This window comes from Hyperolius riggenbachi, chromosome 1, assembly GCF_040937935.1.
Source record: "Hyperolius riggenbachi isolate aHypRig1 chromosome 1, aHypRig1.pri, whole genome shotgun sequence".
Lineage (NCBI taxonomy): Eukaryota > Metazoa > Chordata > Amphibia > Anura > Hyperoliidae > Hyperolius > Hyperolius riggenbachi.
The window spans coordinates 140,891,221-140,908,940 of record NC_090646.1 but is presented as its reverse complement, the minus strand read 5'-3'; the positions used below and the strand labels follow the sequence as shown (position 1 = coordinate 140,908,940).

Below are 17,720 nucleotides of genomic sequence, written 5' to 3'. Positions count from 1 at the left end.
AGCACAGAGAGGAGGGATTGGTGGGCACAGCAGGGAATGTTCAGCTGCAGTTCCTGTCTCTTCCACTGAACTGATTCAGTTCAGTGTGATGAGCCGGATCACACAACTCAAAGGAAAGAACCAGCTCAAATGAACCGGACATCACTACTTAGCGTTTGGAACGATAGTGAGGTAAGTTTCGACTCCCGCCCGCTGCCAGCCGCCCGTACGTTAGTTTTGGAGGGGAGAGCGGGTGATGGAGAGCCCCAAGGTGAGGGAAGGAGGGGGGAGATGGCCCCCCTTCCCCACCGCTGCTCACAGCTCTCGCTCTCTTCCCTCCACAGATGCCAGGGTGGACGGCGTCCACTCTCTGAAAAAAGCAAGTGGACGTCGTCCACCTGCGTCCACGCCCCACTCGACCCCTGATGTGGACAGAGCACGGGGGTCCATTGTGTCAGTCGGTTTTCACGATATTGAACATCGTTGTCTCGGTGCACCCAATGGAGCCCACGCTGCTATACACTATTAATCCATTCAACTGATTTCAGACTGAAATTGATCAAAAGATCAATCATGTGGCCATGTTGGGGCTCAGTCGATAAAATAATCAAATTGAAAGGTCCCTTGTCCCACAATATCCAGTAATGTATGGGCATCCTTCGAGACAAGACTTGATTGCTGCAAATTCTACTTCCTTTGCTTGGTAATCTTCTCTTGTTATCGGTACAGATTTTCCTATTGTGCTTCACATGCACTCCCTGCACCATATTCCATTTGTAATGTAGCATCACTTCAAGGTACACTGGGAGCAGCGCTGCAGGGGTGCACCCACCTTCCAGAGGGGTTTCCAATATTCTAGCTATAGGTAACGAGTCCCTCTCAGCACCTTTACAAATCTGAGATTAGGTATCTGGAAGAGGATTGCCGTAAAAAGTCACTGAGATGATAAATACATTTTGCCGCATTATTGTACATTAATCAATGCCCAAGTTGGACATGTCATAAGAACTAGATCAGTTGTTAGAATATTTTTTGTTACATCTTGCAAATGGAGGAGGTTCTAGATGATAAAATTTTTGTCTGTGCCTTAGAATAGCGGTCTCTAACGTAGAACTAAAAAAAAAAACGTTTTGATCCTATTAAGTGTGTATGTACATCTAAAATGCAACTTTGATTAATTATAATAAAAAATTGTTTTCATAATGACCAGTTAAAACAAAACCTTATTTAGTAAGTATAGGATTCTGCCATCGATGCAGATCTATATGCATCGATGGCAGAATCCTAAGCTTACTAAATAATTAAACCGAACCTCGTTTTGTTATAACTGGTCATTATGAAAACCATTTGTTATTAATAAATGTTATGTTTTAAATGTACAGACACGCTACTTAATAGAATCAAAATGTATATTTTTTTGTATTAAATCAGAATTTGTGAATGGCCTAATGTAGAACTGTCCATAACCTATAATAACTGTCCGCTCCGTTCTGTGCAGAATGGATCTGCTGCAAATGGGAAACTGAGCCTAAAGGTGCGTACACACATGCGACTATAGTCGTTAGAAACGACCGTTCCTCGATCATTTCAAACGACGATCGTGTGGAAAAAAAAAAAAAGCAGCCAACGACCATTAAGTCTAACGATGGACGAGCTAGATCGTTAAAAACAAACGATCTAACTTGGCGGATTTTTTCCAACGACGATCGTTTGCAAAACTAGTACATTATTGGAAAATGGTCGTTTGTACTAGGCTTGACATGCGCATTTCGCTATTTCTCCATGGAACTTTTCATTTTTATGCGCATGCTCAATAGTTGCTTTACATGATGTAACGTTCGTTCTAACGATCAGATCGTTACACACCTTTAAAAGCTAACTTTTCTTAGGTCGTTCTTTCGTCAAAAGTTTGTTCGTCCGCAACGTACGATCGTTGTCGTATGTGTGTACGTAGCTTTAGGCTAGCTTGCAGTGGGGCATTGCGGTGCAGCGTTTTGGACACGTAACACGGAACGTCCCACTGCAATGTAACCTCTCTGTGACGTTCACAGTGCATTAGCATGAAACAGGTTTGTTAATCATTACAGTGAAGCATACTTTTCATTAACTGTATACTTAACTGCATGCAACGCAACAAATGGATTGTGTGGTGACGACATTTCCTTTCTGTTGCGCTTTTACAGGGAACACCCACTGTGAACCATGCCTTACATCGTACACCTTTGCAATGGCAAATCGAATTGAATCGAATCCCGATCCGACATGTTGGATTTAATCGGATCGTAAATAGACCCGTAATCGAATCGTATATAGAATCGTATCGTGTAGATTGGGCTTAAGCCATGCAAGCAGAGGATTTCACCAAGCCCTGTGTAGACAGTACATATTGCCTTTCACTGAAGTTCTCTTTTCAGTCAGATAATCTGATAAGGTATGTTTGTCCTCAGAGCTGAGAAGGCAGTCTAGAGACAGTCAAAAACTGTTCAACATGATCTGGCTGTCCCCATCCAGTCATTAGGACAATGGTGAGAGAGCAGACCCTGCCTCTGCTGTGCATCATACTGGGCACATTTTCCAGATGCCGCCCTCTAATTGCTGCGCCTGAAGTCCACGGTTTACATTGCTGCACACAAGATCTGACCCTGACAGTAGTACAGTATATACTCGAATACAAGTCGACCTCGGTGTAAGTAGACTCTAATATTCAACCCTCTTAAGATGGAATTTTTAGTGACTCAAGTATGTCTACCCAGCAAAGTTAATAGTTGCACTTGGGGCTTAGGAGGGGTTAATGACTGCACAGCATACAATTTTTTTTTTTTGTAGTAAATAAACCCCTCCTGTTCCTAAAGTGCAGCCAGTAACTCCTCCAGGCCCCCAAGTGCTGCAATTATCCACTCCCCTTTATGCAGCCCAGTATTTCCCCCTGCCCCTTTCCTTGTTAATTGTTGTGGCCAGGACTTTCAGACAGAGTTTTCTTGGCATTTCAGTTCCTCATAGTATCACTTGCCACAAGGTAAATTGCTGCAAATGGGAATGTCCCTATTAGTACACACAACTCAGTGTGCTCAGTATTGCTCCTGACTCATGCATAAGTTGACACCTATACTTTTATGAAGTGTATCAGACATAAATTTCTAGACTTTTACTCTAGTATATACAGCAGCTTTAACCACTTTAAGACAGGCAGGCATATTAAAACGTCCTGCTGGAGCCTCTTAATGGCTCCAGGATGTTTTTATAGGTTAAGCAGTGCTGCTGCCGCTGTGCACGCTCCCGCGCATGCATGTGAGATCAGTAAAAAAAAACCCTGAAAAAAATACACCCTGATTTCCAGATAATATATTGTTACCATTGTGGTGATATATTGAGGTGCTCGTGATATTAGGGAATACAGGAACATATTTCTATCATTTTGCTATCTGCTGTGTATCTTTCAGAGGTGGATGTCAGCAGTCTGGCTTGAAGGTATTGGCAGCTAGCTTCATGGACTGTTTAGTGTGTGTGTGTGTGTGTGTGTGTGTGTGTGTGTGTGTGTGTGTGTGTGTGTGTGTGTGTGTGTCAATAGACCGATATTCGCATACAGTTCCTCTGGACAGCCAGAAATAGGTAATGAGGTTCCCTTTTGTCTGCTACCCTGCAAATGTGGGGCATTGCTTTGATCTTTTGTATTAATGTAGACGGCTGCCTGTTGGTCAGAACAATATCCGACTAAGTGAGTCTGCCAAGTTCAAAGTGGACAGGAATGTTTGACATATGACAGGCCTGCTGGAAGGTGGAGGAAGCCTTAATCAGTTGTCACCTGTAACTTGGACTAGGGAAGTCTTTTCATGTATGTGCTATAATACACTTTTCATACATGGACGTGAGATCTCTGGAAATTGAATTATGTCTGAGGATGTAATTAAAACTAGTTTCCCCCCCCCCCCCCCCCCGTCCTAACAGGAACCCTTTGAAGTTCGCATATCACAGGAAGATTATGACAAGCGTTCGTTGATGTCACAAACTGGGAAATTGCATTAGTTCCTGGGGGCTAGACATAAAATGCCCCAGGGGACAATTCAGACTATTTAAGCTGGTCCAGGGCAGTCACAGGTATCCTTTCCCGAGAGTAGCTCATCGCTAGAGATGATCCCGAGGAAATCGGTAAATCCGTGTCTCTCCATGGTTGGATATTTGCGATGGTAAAAGTTCACTTTAGTTTATTCCATTTTTATTTTTGGCAACTTGTCTTGTGTGTATTCTTGTAACTTTTTTATCCTTGTAACTTTTTGTTTTTGTAATCTTTTGTATATATTCTGTTCAGCATTGTTCCACTTTTTTCCCTGTAATATTAAATTATTATTTAATAAGCTTGACTTCTGCTGTACTAAACTAACACTCATAGCCTAGAAGAGATTGAAGTGTGTATAAGTCCGTGCCTGATTGTATGATTGAGCGACACTACCGTATAAGATTGTAATTACATTGTGTGTGGGGCGTTTGTCATACGTTGGCCTAAAGCGCGCAGCTGACCCAACGTACGAAAACGCCAGTGCGAGTAGCTCAACAGCTAAGTGGCTAACAGTATCGTTCGGAACGACTGTTAGTGGTTTTGCTTCACTACAGTGTAAGATTGCAACTGTGTGTTTGGGTGCGTGGTGTTCCCGTATTCGGCCTAAGCGCAAAGCTGACCCGAATACGAAGATGCGGATTGCGCGCTGAGGACTCGACAGCAGAGTGGAAGTGTCTAGCCAACCGCTAGTGGTGGCAGTGAGAGGTGTTCTGAGGGGTCCCAGCCTTGTTTTAGCTCAAATAAGGCTCCTCCCCGCTTGATCTGGTCAAACCCGCAGTTGGGAACCGTATACGCAGGCGTGCCGCGGGCCGGTTCCGGACAACCATACTTTGTACTATGGACATGATTCAAATCTTGTAATAACCAGGACAAAGCGGCAGATAAAATGTTTGGGTTTTATGTACAGTAGCAGTGTTTTATATTATCTCTATTTGAGAAGGCCTAGGGACAAAAAGCTCATCCGCCAAGCTTTTATATTGCCCTGTGATGTATTTATACATGTTAATTAGATCCCCTCTAAGGCGTCTTTTCTCTAGACTAAATAAACCCAGTTTATCTAACCTTTCTTGGTAACTGAGACCTTCCATCCCACGTATCAATTTTGTTGATAGTGTTGTTGAGCACGGTGCAGCTGGTTACACTGGGGAAGATTTATCACAACCAGTTGAAAAAAAAAAGCTTGAGTAACCTGATGCAAAAGAGGAGCAGTTGCTGAGAGCAACCAATCAGATTCTTTAACCTTGGCATTTGCTCCACTTTTGCACCTGTTCACTAGTGTTTTTTGCGTTGCTTTTAATAATTATGCCCCACGGACTCCTACTGTAGCGACCAATCACATCCTCTACAGCAGAGTTTCCCAACCCTGTCCTCAAGGCCCACCAACAGTGCATGTTTTGCAGAAAACCACGAACATGCACAGGTGAGGTAATTGGTGGTGTCTCAGCAGAGCTGATTTAACAACCTCTGTGGCTTTCTACAAAACATGCACTGTTGGTGGGCCCTGAGGACAGGGTTGGGGAACACTGCTCTACAGTACGTTGCAGAAACTGTTTGCTCTGACTTTTGCCTGTGTGATGTGGCCCTAAGCCCAGCATGTAGATCTGCTCCAGCTTTCCCATAAGTTGCTCTAGCTGCAGCATGCAACCGGTGGATGGCATACATATACATGTTGTTGATAAATAAGTGCAGATTTTCATAGCTTGGTTATGCTCTGTTATGAGTTACTGTACTCGTGATTTGTGCTGTTTCAGTCATTGATATCACCTGAGGATTTCATTTTTAAAGAACTGAGATTTCAAATAATGCTTATAGAGAACGCCTTCTTTTCACATCCGCAGGCTATAGTACTGAACTTTAGTCTTTGACAAACCTGGCACTGCGAGCCCCTCCTGCACCTTCCTCCAATAACTCAGCTTATTGTCTAATGATTGCAGTACCTGATTCACTGGTAGGCGCACAATGTTTACTTGCTATAGTTTTACCTTCCTGTCTGTCTCTGGAATACATTATTAAAGGGAACACTATAATCTACTTGTTTTAACTGTGCGCTTCTCAAACTGTAATCCACATACTTATGGCTACTTAAGAGCTCTTATGGAATAGCCATCATCTGTAAAAGATTGTACCGCAGCAGCTGTAGTACTGGCTAGAAGAGCTTTTATACAATTCAGAAGATGATTTGTTATACTACAGTCTTACACGCATGCACAAACCTGGGGTCTATTGTTACTGATCTACTCAAAAACATGCAAAGCTATGCCCTTCCTCCAGAGGACAGGTGTTAAAGGGATGTGACCTAATTCAACACTTAGTAATATTAATCCTGTACACTCAAATACATCCACACAGCAAGAACTGACTGACAGTGATGGACAAGTTTTAAAAATTGATTGCATTTGTCACCATTACCAGTGTTTCTGCATTAAAGAGACACTGAAGCGAAAAAAAAATTATGATATTATTTGTATGTGTAGTACAGCTAAGAAATAAAACATTAAGATCAGATACATCAGTCTAATTGTTTCCAGTACAGGAAGAGTTAAGAAACTCCAGTTATCTCTATGCAAAAAAGCAATTAAGCTCTACGACTTTCAAAGTCGTGGAGAGGGCTGTTTTCTGACTTTTATTATCTCAAGTGTTATTGAACTATTTACTTTTTCTCTGCCAGAGGAGAGGTCATTAGTTCACAGACTGCTCTGAAAGAATCATTTTGAATGCTGAGTGTTGTGTAATCTGCACATATTAGAGAATGATGCAATGTTAGAAAAAACACTATATACCTGAAAATAAAAATGAGAATATTTTCTTTGCTGCTAAACTTCTAGTAATTATTCATAGTACACAACCAATTCATTATATCATATTTGTTTCACTTCAGTGTCTCTTTAAAGAACTGTAACAAGATGAATATGGAGGCTGCCATGTTTATTTCCTTTTAAACCATACCAGTTGCCTGGCTGTCCTGCTGATCCTCTGCCTCTATTACTTTTAGCCATAGACCCTGAACAAGCATGCAGCAGATCAGATGTTTCTGACATTTGTCAGATCTGACAAGATTAGCTGCATTCTTGTTTCTGATGTGATTCAGACACTACTGCATCCAAATAGATTAGCAGAACTGCCAAGCAACTGGTATAGTTTTAAAAGAACTAAATATGGCATCCTCCATATTCTTCTTGTTACAGTTGTCCTTTGTTACATTAAAGAGAACCCGAGGTGGCCTTGTATTACGTAAGTGGGGCACAGAGGCTGGTTGGGCACACTAACACCAGCCTCTGTTGCCCCATCGTGTGTGTCAAAGACCCCCCTGCTCGCCGCTAAACTCCCCGCAGTGCTGGCGACACGCAGCGCGTCGCCAGCACAATGTTTACTCTATCGCTGTCTGTCAGTGCCGCTCCCACGCCTCCTCCGCATCGCCGCTACCCGCCCTCGTCCCTTCCCTCCAATCAGCGGGAGGGAAGGGACGAGGGCGGGTAGCGGCGATGCGGCGGAGCGGCGCTGACAGACAGCGCTAGAGTAAACATTGTGCTGGCGACACGCTGCGTGTCGCCAGCTCTGCGGGGGTATAGCGGCGAGCAGGGGGGTCTTTGACACACACGATGGGGCAACAGAGGCTGGTGTTAGTGTGCCCAACCAGCCTCTGTGCCCCACTTACGTAATACAAGGCCACCTCGGGTTCTCTTTAACAAAGTTCCCCCGTTAGTACTAGTCACTACTCTAACCACAGCAGCCAGCCTGCAAGAAGATACTCAAAGGGAACCTGAAAAGAGTGATATGTTGGCTGCCATATTTTTCTTTTAAACGATACCAGTTGCCTGGCAGCCCTGTTGATCTCCATGGATGCAGTAGTGTCTGAATCGCACACCTGAACTGAACATGCAGCTAGTTTTGTCAGATTTTTGTCAGAAAAACCTGCATGCTTGTTCAGTGGTCTATGCTTAAAGGTGTAAGAGGCAGAAGCTCAGCTGGAATGCCAGGCAACTAGTATTGTTTAAAAAAAAAATAAAAATAAAAAAAAAATAGCCTTATCCGCAAAAAAAATGACTATAGCAAAGAACTGGAAAAAAAAAAAACCCTCAAATATTCTGGAAGTTAAAGCCTGCATGTCGATTTTATGGTATGAGAAACTGACTAGCATCATAAGCGAAAGTTTCTCTGTATCTGGCAACCTTGGATACAACTTGAATTCCCAGGCTTAGATGCTGAGATGCTCACCACTTACTAAGCCCTTTCTGCTCTTCTGAACTCTTCCTTTCCTCTCTCTTTTCCCCCTCTTTTTTTTTTTTTTTTTTTTTCTTCCCCCCCCCATTTCCACTTTTTCTAGTTTTCCAACTCCTATCTCTATCTCCTCGTGGGCAAGGGGTGAGCACATTGAGAGGACAGGAGAATTCACTCTCACTTAGATTTCTTTTCCAGGACTATAGGTCCCAGGTGCCGCTTGCGGTTGGATCTGCAGGGTCCGTTTGTTTTGTTTACATTTGCTGTTAGTAAAATTGGATGTAGCTGACTGTAGATCTGACCTATGCTCCCCGGTACATAACGGTAGCTACTGGAGTGCCCTCTGTGCCTTTATCATCTAAGATTGTTGGCTCCCCTGCATGAAATGCGCTCCTATCCTCTCATATACTGTATTTTTCGGACTATAAGACGCACTTTTTCTTCCCGAAAAGTGGGGGGGAAAAGTCAATGCGTCTTATAGTCTGAATGTAACCTGTGCCTCTTCCCCCTGTTTATTCTGTGTCCCCCGTGTCCATACATACCGTTCCTGACGCTGTGACAAGCACTAATTAGGTGGCAGAGCAAGAGTGCACATGCACGTCAGCAAAGCAAGAGTGAGAAAGCGTCCATGTTTTCCTCCTCCAGCCCATGTTGTCCAGTGTCCTTACGCATAAGCAGCCGAAGCGCCCGTCATTAGGATGTCACTTCCGAGATATGCACCAATCAAGCAGCCAATCACAACGCTCAATGCTCCTTGCTCCTATGCTAATAGAAAGCGCTGGTCTCGGGCGGGATGAAGACTTCTTCTTTGTGACCAATCACTGCACTCCGGGGTGGGATGGATGCTCTAAGGACTGGCTTCTGACCGGTGGATACCAGGCATGACATCGAGAAAGACGGCAAAGCAAGAGTGCGTGTACGCACTCATTTCATCCTCCTTCTCTGCCCCGTGTTCTCCAGTGTCCATACGCATAAGCAGGCGCATCGCCCGTTATTAGGAAGTCGCCGCCGAGATATGCACCAATCAGGCAGGGGGCGCTGGCCCCAACCGCCAATCACAATGCTCACTGCTCCTTGCTCCCGGAGTGCAGTGATTGGTCACAATGATGAAGTCTTCATCTCGCCCGCGAGACCAGTGCTTCCTATTAGCATAGGAGCAAGGAGCATTGAGCGTTGTGATTGGCGGTTGGGGCCAGCTGAGCTCAGCACATTAATCATTAGGGGATCCCAAAGGGCGATATTGCCAGTCTCCTAGGAGGAAACAATGGGGACAAATGGTGACAAAGGAGGTCACAAGGTAGGGCGAAGGAGGACATGGAGATAAAGGGGAACAGACAGGGACAGGAGGGCACAAGGATGACAGAGATGACACAGTGGAGACACAAGAGGGACAGAGGATAACACAAGAGGGACAGAGGACGGCTCAAGAGGGACACAAGATGACATAAGGGGGACACTAAGAGGAGAACACATGGATGACACAAGGGGGAGGACGACGACATTGGGGACACAAGGATGACACAAGACGGAAAGAGAGGGACACAAGTAGACAGTGGAGGACATAAGAGTTACAAGGGAGGCATAAGGGGGGCATATAAGGCAAAAGAACACCACAAGTAGTACATGGGGAGGCATAATAATTGGGGGGGAATAGGGGGAGAAGATTCACAAGACACCCCTGCATCATGGAGGCACCAGGTTGAGTATATATTTTTTTCCCCTGGTTTTTGGCCTCTTAATCTAGGTGCGTCTTATGGTCAGGTGCGTCTTTATAGTCCGAAAAATATGGTAAGTATGTTTATATTTTCTTGTAATGAATCAAACGTTCAATAAAATATTGAAACCAAAAAAATAGCCTCACCCCTCTCAATTCAGGTTCCCATTAATGCTTCTAAACTGGAATTGGATGCCATGTGAAGCTTGTTTTGTGCTGAAAAATTAGGCTTATACGCAATTGTATTATGATATAGATAGATTACACATTTGTCTTCATTAAAATTCATCTTCTTGATTTGTCCAGGTTTTTAAATGATTTTGCCCTCTTAAATCTTTTTCTGCACAGGATTACTGCCAGTAACATACAGCTGCCACTATGCAGGGAAAAGAGTTTCCACTTATTTCCCCAGAGCCGCTTTTACCTTTCTATACTGATAGGTTCCTCTTTAATAATATTCCCATATCTATATCACTGGGTTTTATAGTGCTCACAAAAGCACTGGGTTTGATCTTTCTGACTGCAAAATTTTCACTAAAAATACTGGCAAATTACTGACCGTAATACATTTCCTGCTATGTGGTATACCCTGTCCCTAGTGTGGTATGTGTACTGTTTTTTTTATATTGTACATGCTTCAGATAGCAGACCTTAAAGCAGTAAGCCACAGAGGCTGTTTAGTGTTGTGTGATTTATATTGTGGTTACGTGACTGTCAAGATCCATGTAACAGTTAAATAAGAGCTTTGGATTGTGCAACTTCTTTCCAGCCTGGAACAATCAGACCAATTGTATTGTCGGCGGCGTAATTCTGCAATCACTTGCTATTCAGTTCACAAGAAGCTATCTGCATTCTTTGGGACTCTGCTTTCATTGCAAGGTTCTCCCAATTGTAGCTGTACCACTATAGGCCTGGCAGTTCTTGTTTTGAGTAGTATTAGGTTTTTAGTAAGGTGCCAGGAAATTTAGGCACCCGAAATGGCAGCTATTAGAATATTTAGAATATAGTAAAATATCGGTAAATTATACTGATTGTTTACTACAGCTAAACCTAATCCTACTCTCAAACAGGACCCTCCCTCTATCAATGTCTAATGCTGGGGATACACGGTACGTTTCTGTACCGTGTATCGAGCAGCTGATCCGGCCAGCTGATAACATTCAGCTGGCCCGATCAAGCCGCTCGACCCTCACCCGCTCGATCCCCGCCTGCGGACAATGACAGGGAATCGAGCAGCTGATAAGGAGCGCCGGCGGGGATGAGTGGTAATTGGTCCGCGGGGACGCCGCGGCAGTCGATCCGGCGGCTAATCGGCCGCCGGATCGATCCGTGTATTCCTAGCATAAGGGTCTGTACACACTGCTGCACTTGCGCTGCGTTTTTAAAATCTCGTGCGATTTTTAAATCGCAAAGCCTTCATGAAAATAGAAAAATCACATCGCACCAGTGTGTACAGATTTTCACAGTTTTCATGATTTTTCAAAAGACCTTGTGATAAAAAAAACTCATGCGATTTTTTTTTTTTTTTTTTTTTTTTTTTTTTTTTTTTTTTTTTAAAGCATAGCGCAAGCGCAGCAGTGTGTACAAGCCCTAACCCTGAACAGCCTCTCCTGCCGATGTCTAACCACCTCCCTCCCATGCCTAGACTTAAACCCCCCTCCCCCGCTCAAATCCACCACAAAATCGCAATGTGCAAGATAAGTGCGCCCTCTACTTATCTCTCTGGCAGCTGGCATAGAGATGCATGGAGGGCGCACTTCTCTTAAGCCAGTCGTGGCCAGTCTGTGCAAGTTGTGGGACCTGGTACCGGAGCTGGAGGAGGCGTAGGAAGACTCAGTGGGAGCGATCCATGCGGAGGAAGCCCCAGGTATGTAACAAGCTTTTATATATTCGTTGCTCTGGTTTCCTTTAAAGAGGAACTTAGATCCAGAATTGAGCATAATCCCTGGGAGTAGCCAATACCCCATCTCCTACAAGAAATAGTTACCTTTTCTCAAATAAATTGCCAGGGACATCTGTGTGGCTGATATAGAGGCGAACCTCCTCCCTCAGTGTGATGCCATGCGTTTCCTGTGTCTGAACCTTGTTGCATTGTGGGAGATGACTGCTGTTGCCGATTGCCAATACATTAACCTCCCTGCCGTTATAAAAAATGCTGCGCACGGCAGGGAGGGTGTTTTTTCGCATTATTTTTTTTTTTTTAGCATGTAGCTAGCCTAGCGCTAGCTACATGCTTCCCCCCTCCCTGCGGCGTCCCCCCGAATGCGCCGATCGCCGCCGGCGCATATACCCATCCGGAAATCCCGTTCTGAACGGGATTTCCAGGAGGGCTTCCCCCGTCGCCATGGCGATGGGCGCGATGACGTCATCGACGTCGTGACGTCAGAGGGAGTCCCGAACCACCCCTCGACGCTGCCTGGCACTGATTGGCCAGGCAGCGCACGGGTCTCGGGGGGGGGGGGGGGGGGGACACCCTCTGTTGCGGCGAATCGGCGGGGAGCGGCGGCGATCGTAAGTTACACGCAGCTAGCAAAGTGCTAGCTGCGTGTAACAAAAAAAAAATTATGCAAATCGGCCCAGCAGGGCCTGAGGAATCCTCCGCGGCAGGTTACCCCGAGCTGAGCTCGGGATAACCGGCAGGGAGGTTAAAGGACCACTGTTGTGAAAATCTTAAAATTTAATTTTTTTTGTAAAAATATAAAGTGCATTTCTCCCATAGTAAAATGGTCTATACATTACTTTTCTCCTATGCTGCTGTCGTTTACAGTAATCCTGTGTAGAAATCTGACAGAACTGACAGGTTTTGGACTAGCCCAGCTCCTCATGGGGGATTCTCAGAGATTTTCAAAAGCAGTTAGGTGAATGGCAGTTGCTCCGTCCAACTGCCAAAGAAGTGTATGGTGAGCAAGGAGGCTGGCCAGCATCTTTGTATAAATTTTTTTTTCAGGGAGTGTCTTTTTTTATAAAGCATAAAGGCCATGCTGAGAATCCCCTATGGAGAGATGGACTAGCCCAAAACCTGTCAGTAATGTCACATTTTTACTGACAGCAACCAAAGTGATGCATGATGGGAGTTCATTTTTGCTCATATAAAGCTAAATAGTTGCAAGTAAATTGTTATACGAAGGAAAATTTTATATTTAGCTTTTTATTTATATATATTTTTTTTTAGTAAGCAAACTTTTAGGTTTCCTTAGCCCTGTAAAAAAAAACAAAATAAAAAATAAATCTAGTGGTTTTGACTCACCATGACTTAAGGCTAGTACACACTAGCAATTTTGATTGGCCAATGATTGGTCAATTTTACCACCTCCATGTAGTATGAGGGCCAAACAGATTTTCAATTATATGCAGATTATATAGGTAAATGGTCATACTACATGGAGGTGGTAAAATTGACCAATGATTGGCCTATCAAAATTGCTAGTGTGTACTAGGCTTTAGCTATTCTGTAGGCTGTATTAGTAGTCCTGTACTCTCAACATATAACATCAGGGGATCAAAAAAATGAATGTATACATTCTCTTTCCTGCTTTGAAGAGAATAAAGTGTGTACCTGTGAGTAGTTTCAAATATTATTGCAATAAAATAAATACTGTATAAAACATATTTGGTTAGAAACCTATTAAATCTAACATTAAATATTTCCGCCATACTTTATTTTAAAGCGGTGTAAAACCCTGACATAATAATCAATAAAAACATGTTTTCCTACTTTGTATATGCCATATGGTTATCATATTTGCATTTGTGCATAAGTATTATTCATTTAGAAATTATACGTTTCCAAAAGTACAGGTTTTTTTTTTTGTGAGCTTACTTTGCATTTTATTAATAACTGGTTTTATTCATTATGTATTGAATTCGGAAATGCTTTGTCTGTCTGTCTGTGTCCAGGAGCTGCTCCACAGTTGGAGAATGTGTCCTATTCCTCGCTTGATACAATTAAGTAAACACAAGATAACATAATCTACACTTCGGATGCGTCCACATTTCTCTGCACTGAACTTTCCAGCCCTGTGTGTACCCCTTTGAATGCTGGTCTGGTAAAAAAAAATGCTGATTGTATATAATATGCTGTAAATATTTTTTTTAGAGCAACGAAGAAATGCTGGGTTTTATTCCACTTTAAGAGACTTGTTCATTGCAATAGTAAAGACTCAGGTTTGGTTATGGATTACTTGCCCTTATTATTTTCTAGAGCTTGTGCATCATTATGTGCAGATTCACTTAAAGGACAACTGTAACAAGAGGGCTATAGAGGCTGCCATATTAACACTACCAGTTGCCTGCCTGCTTGTCCTGTTGATCCTCTGCCTCTGAGCCGTATATCCTGAGCAAGCATGGAGCAGATCGGGTGCTTCTGACATTGTCAGATTTGATAAGATTTGACACATGATTTTCTGCTTGGGTTCCGACACTACTGCAGCCAAATAAATCAGCTGCCAGTTGCCAGAAAACTAGTATAGGTTAAAAGTAAATAAATATGGCAGCCTTCACATTCCTCTCACTTCAGTTGTCTTTTAAAGGGAACCTGAAATGAGTAAAATTATTTAAAATAAACACATGACGTAGCTGCAAATGAATATTACATACTAACCTCACCGTCCATTCCATTCAGAAGTTTACCGTTTTCTTCTTGAGGTGCGTACACACGCCTGATTTCTTCAAGCGACGGGTCGTCGGACCCGCCCGCGGGGCGGCCGTTCTGCCGACAGTTTCCCCGTGTGTACAGCCTGTCGGCAGGCTTATTAGGCTGGTTTTGACTGATCCTCCCAGCGCATCAGTCAAAACCAGCCTTATCAGCCTGCCGACTAACTGTACACACGGGGAAACTGTCGGCAGAACAGCCGGCCCACAGGCGGGTCTGACGACCTGTCGTTTGAAGAAATCAGGCGTGTGTACGCACCTTTAAAGTGATCCCTTCCAGTTCTGACAATATTTTGTCACAACTGAAATATACCATTTGTTAGTTCTATATCAGCAGCTGTCGGTTACAACTGAATGTGCAAGGTAATGTTCATGTTTCCCTATGGCTTAAATGGGTGATATTATAGTTTAACAGTGTGCTAACCAGAAGGCTGTTAGGGGGTAATGGCCATTTTTAAAATGTAGGACGGATAACTCATTGATCACAGTGGACAAATGGGACGCAGGATAGGAGAAAGAGATTGAGTAATAGACTACACAGGAAGTAAGTATGACCTGTGTATGGTTATTTAGACTTTTTATTTTCAGTTCAGGTTCTCTTTAAAGAGACTCTGAAGTGATATTAAATTTCCTTTTTTAACTTCTATTTATCACTATAACCCAAGCTGAACCGCCGCTATCCCGCTGCAAAATAAGGGGTTAATACCCCCCAAATCCCCTCTGTTCAGTCTGGGGAGTGCTTCCTGAATGAGGCAGAGCTAATGGCTGTAGCTCTGCCTCTCAGCGCGTCAATCCCTGCTGATCGACGCCTCTCCCCCCACCCCTCTCATCTGCCTTCACAGAGGGACGGGGGAGAGGCGGAGATCCATGCGGCGATTGACGCGCATGGAGGCAGAGCTGCAGCTCATAGCTCTGCCTCCATGAGCAGCAAAATCCATGACCAAGAAAGTAGTGGATTTTGCAGGGGGGATTTGGGGGGGTATTAACCCTTCGTTTTGCCGCGGGATAGTGGCAATTTAGCTTAGGTTATAGTAATAAACATAAATACAAGTAAAAAAACTGAATTGATCCTGACTTCAGTGTCTCCTTAAGCAACACAGAATCTTATACCGTAACTTTTAGTATTCAATCAAGTGGCACCCGACCATCCCACCCCAAAAAAACCCCAAAAACAAAAACAAACCTGAGGTATGTTATTGTCAGTGGCTAAGCTGTATCTGTGCAGGGACAGGTGGAATAATCTTATAAGAATGAGCTGTAGTTCTTTGGTTTAATGAGTAAAGGGGCACAGAGAGACATATATTTTTTTTTCTTTTTTTAGTGCTTGTTCACACTGCAGGTGTTTTCGGCTTTTTTTCACCCGCGTGCAGTTTTTCAAAAACTCCCCCCGACCGTGTGGACAATGAATGTTTATGAGAAGGTTCATATCAGTACGGGCTGTGCGCTGTCTGTTCAGTGAAGCGGTGCGTGGACCATTTTTGAGGTGATTCCACCTCCATGGAAAGTATAAGAGCAATGCAAAACTCTCACAAAATTGCTTTGTGTAGAGATTGTGTACACGTTTTTAAGAATAAATGCATTGTAGTTATTCTTTTCCGGTTCAAAGAGTTCACTTCAACAAATCAGATGCAGCTGGATGCCTGTCTCTCAATAGCAGGTTTGGCTGCACAGAATAGAGGAGTTAATATTACAATTTACGTGTTCGTGACAATCCTAATTGGGCAACAGAAATAACATAGCTTATTGTTGTACATTTGCTTTAGGTTTAGATTTGGGGATCCAGGGATTTTAGTAATTTTTTTTTTTTTTTTTTTTTTTGCTGCAATGACGTTTTTAGTGTATCTATGGAAAACTAAATTCATTAATTCATTTTTGCTTTGGGAAGCCTATGTAGACTTGAAAACCATACCTGCCTTGTCCATAAGTGCAGCCGATGAGAAGGGCATAACCTCTTTAAGTTTTGAATCATGTTGATACTATGTATTGGCTAACTTAAAAGAGTAAGGGTAAGCTTGCGGCTGTGCAGCCTTTGTCAGACTTCAATCCTGTAATCTTTTACTTCAGTCTTCTGAAAGTTGTAAAAAAAAAATGTAGTCTGTGTTTTTCTGAGCCACCTATATTCCCGCTGAAGTTTCATATTTTCAGGAGATGCCCTAGTGAGTCCTGTGTCTGGCTCGGTCTGGCCTGCTGTTTGTAGTTAGGTGACACAATTCCCAAATGTACAGAAATACTGGTGATGTTTCCTAACCTCACTTAACCTGAGCCGGCTACTTGGTTTAGTGGTGGAATGTCTTCTAGATTCCACAGTAAGTCCAGATGAATTAATTTGCAGTGAATGCTCTTCAGCTATTTCTTAAAATAAATAAAAAATAAATCCCTAAACCAGATTTTGTAGCTATGTTCAATACGAATATCTTAACTCGTGTGTCCAGTGCTCAGCTTTTATTATAAATACTTTTAAAGGGAGCCTGAAGTGAGAGGGATATGGAGGCTGCCATATTTATTTCCTTTTAACCTCTTAAAGACCAGAGGCTTACATCCCCTAGTGACCAGGCAATTTTTTACAATTTAGGCCACTGCAGCCTTAAAGCCTCGCTTGACAGACGTACAACTCTGTACTCAAGTGACCCCCCCCCCATTTCTGCCCATCAACAGAGCTTTCTGTAGGTGGGCTCTGATCGCTCCCAGGATGTTTTTCTTTCTAAATAGTTTTATTTTTTTCATAAATTTATCAATTTTTTTTCTTTTTATTACCCTCCCACCGCCAGCCAATTACAGCGATCGGCTGTCATAGGCATCAACCTATGACAGTCGATCGCTCTCCTGCCTCCCGGGAGACAGCCGTGTTACACGGCTGTCCCCAGTACATTGCTGCCTTAGATATCAGCGCTGGACAGAGTAAATAGATGGTGGTTTCACTGTCTAACAGTCTCCTAGCGGCAATCGCTGCTGGGAGACTGATGACGGAGCGGAGGGTCGCCGCGTTCACACCAATCGGCTTGACACGGTCGTCTACAGGTTAAACTATGCAAATTGCTTAGGTGCTAAAGTCTGACTGGATGACTTGGCTGCATGCTTGTTTCATAGTTGTGACTCAGACGCTAC

General features: G+C 43.4%; 1 protein-coding gene across 4 annotated transcripts in view; it reads left to right on the top strand.

Moving 5' to 3' along the window:
• The window catches only part of MTUS1 (microtubule associated scaffold protein 1), a 388,163-nt gene that overhangs the window by 41,049 nt on the left and 329,394 nt on the right, over positions 1–17,720 (top strand). The gene's annotated exons all lie outside the window — the stretch shown is intronic.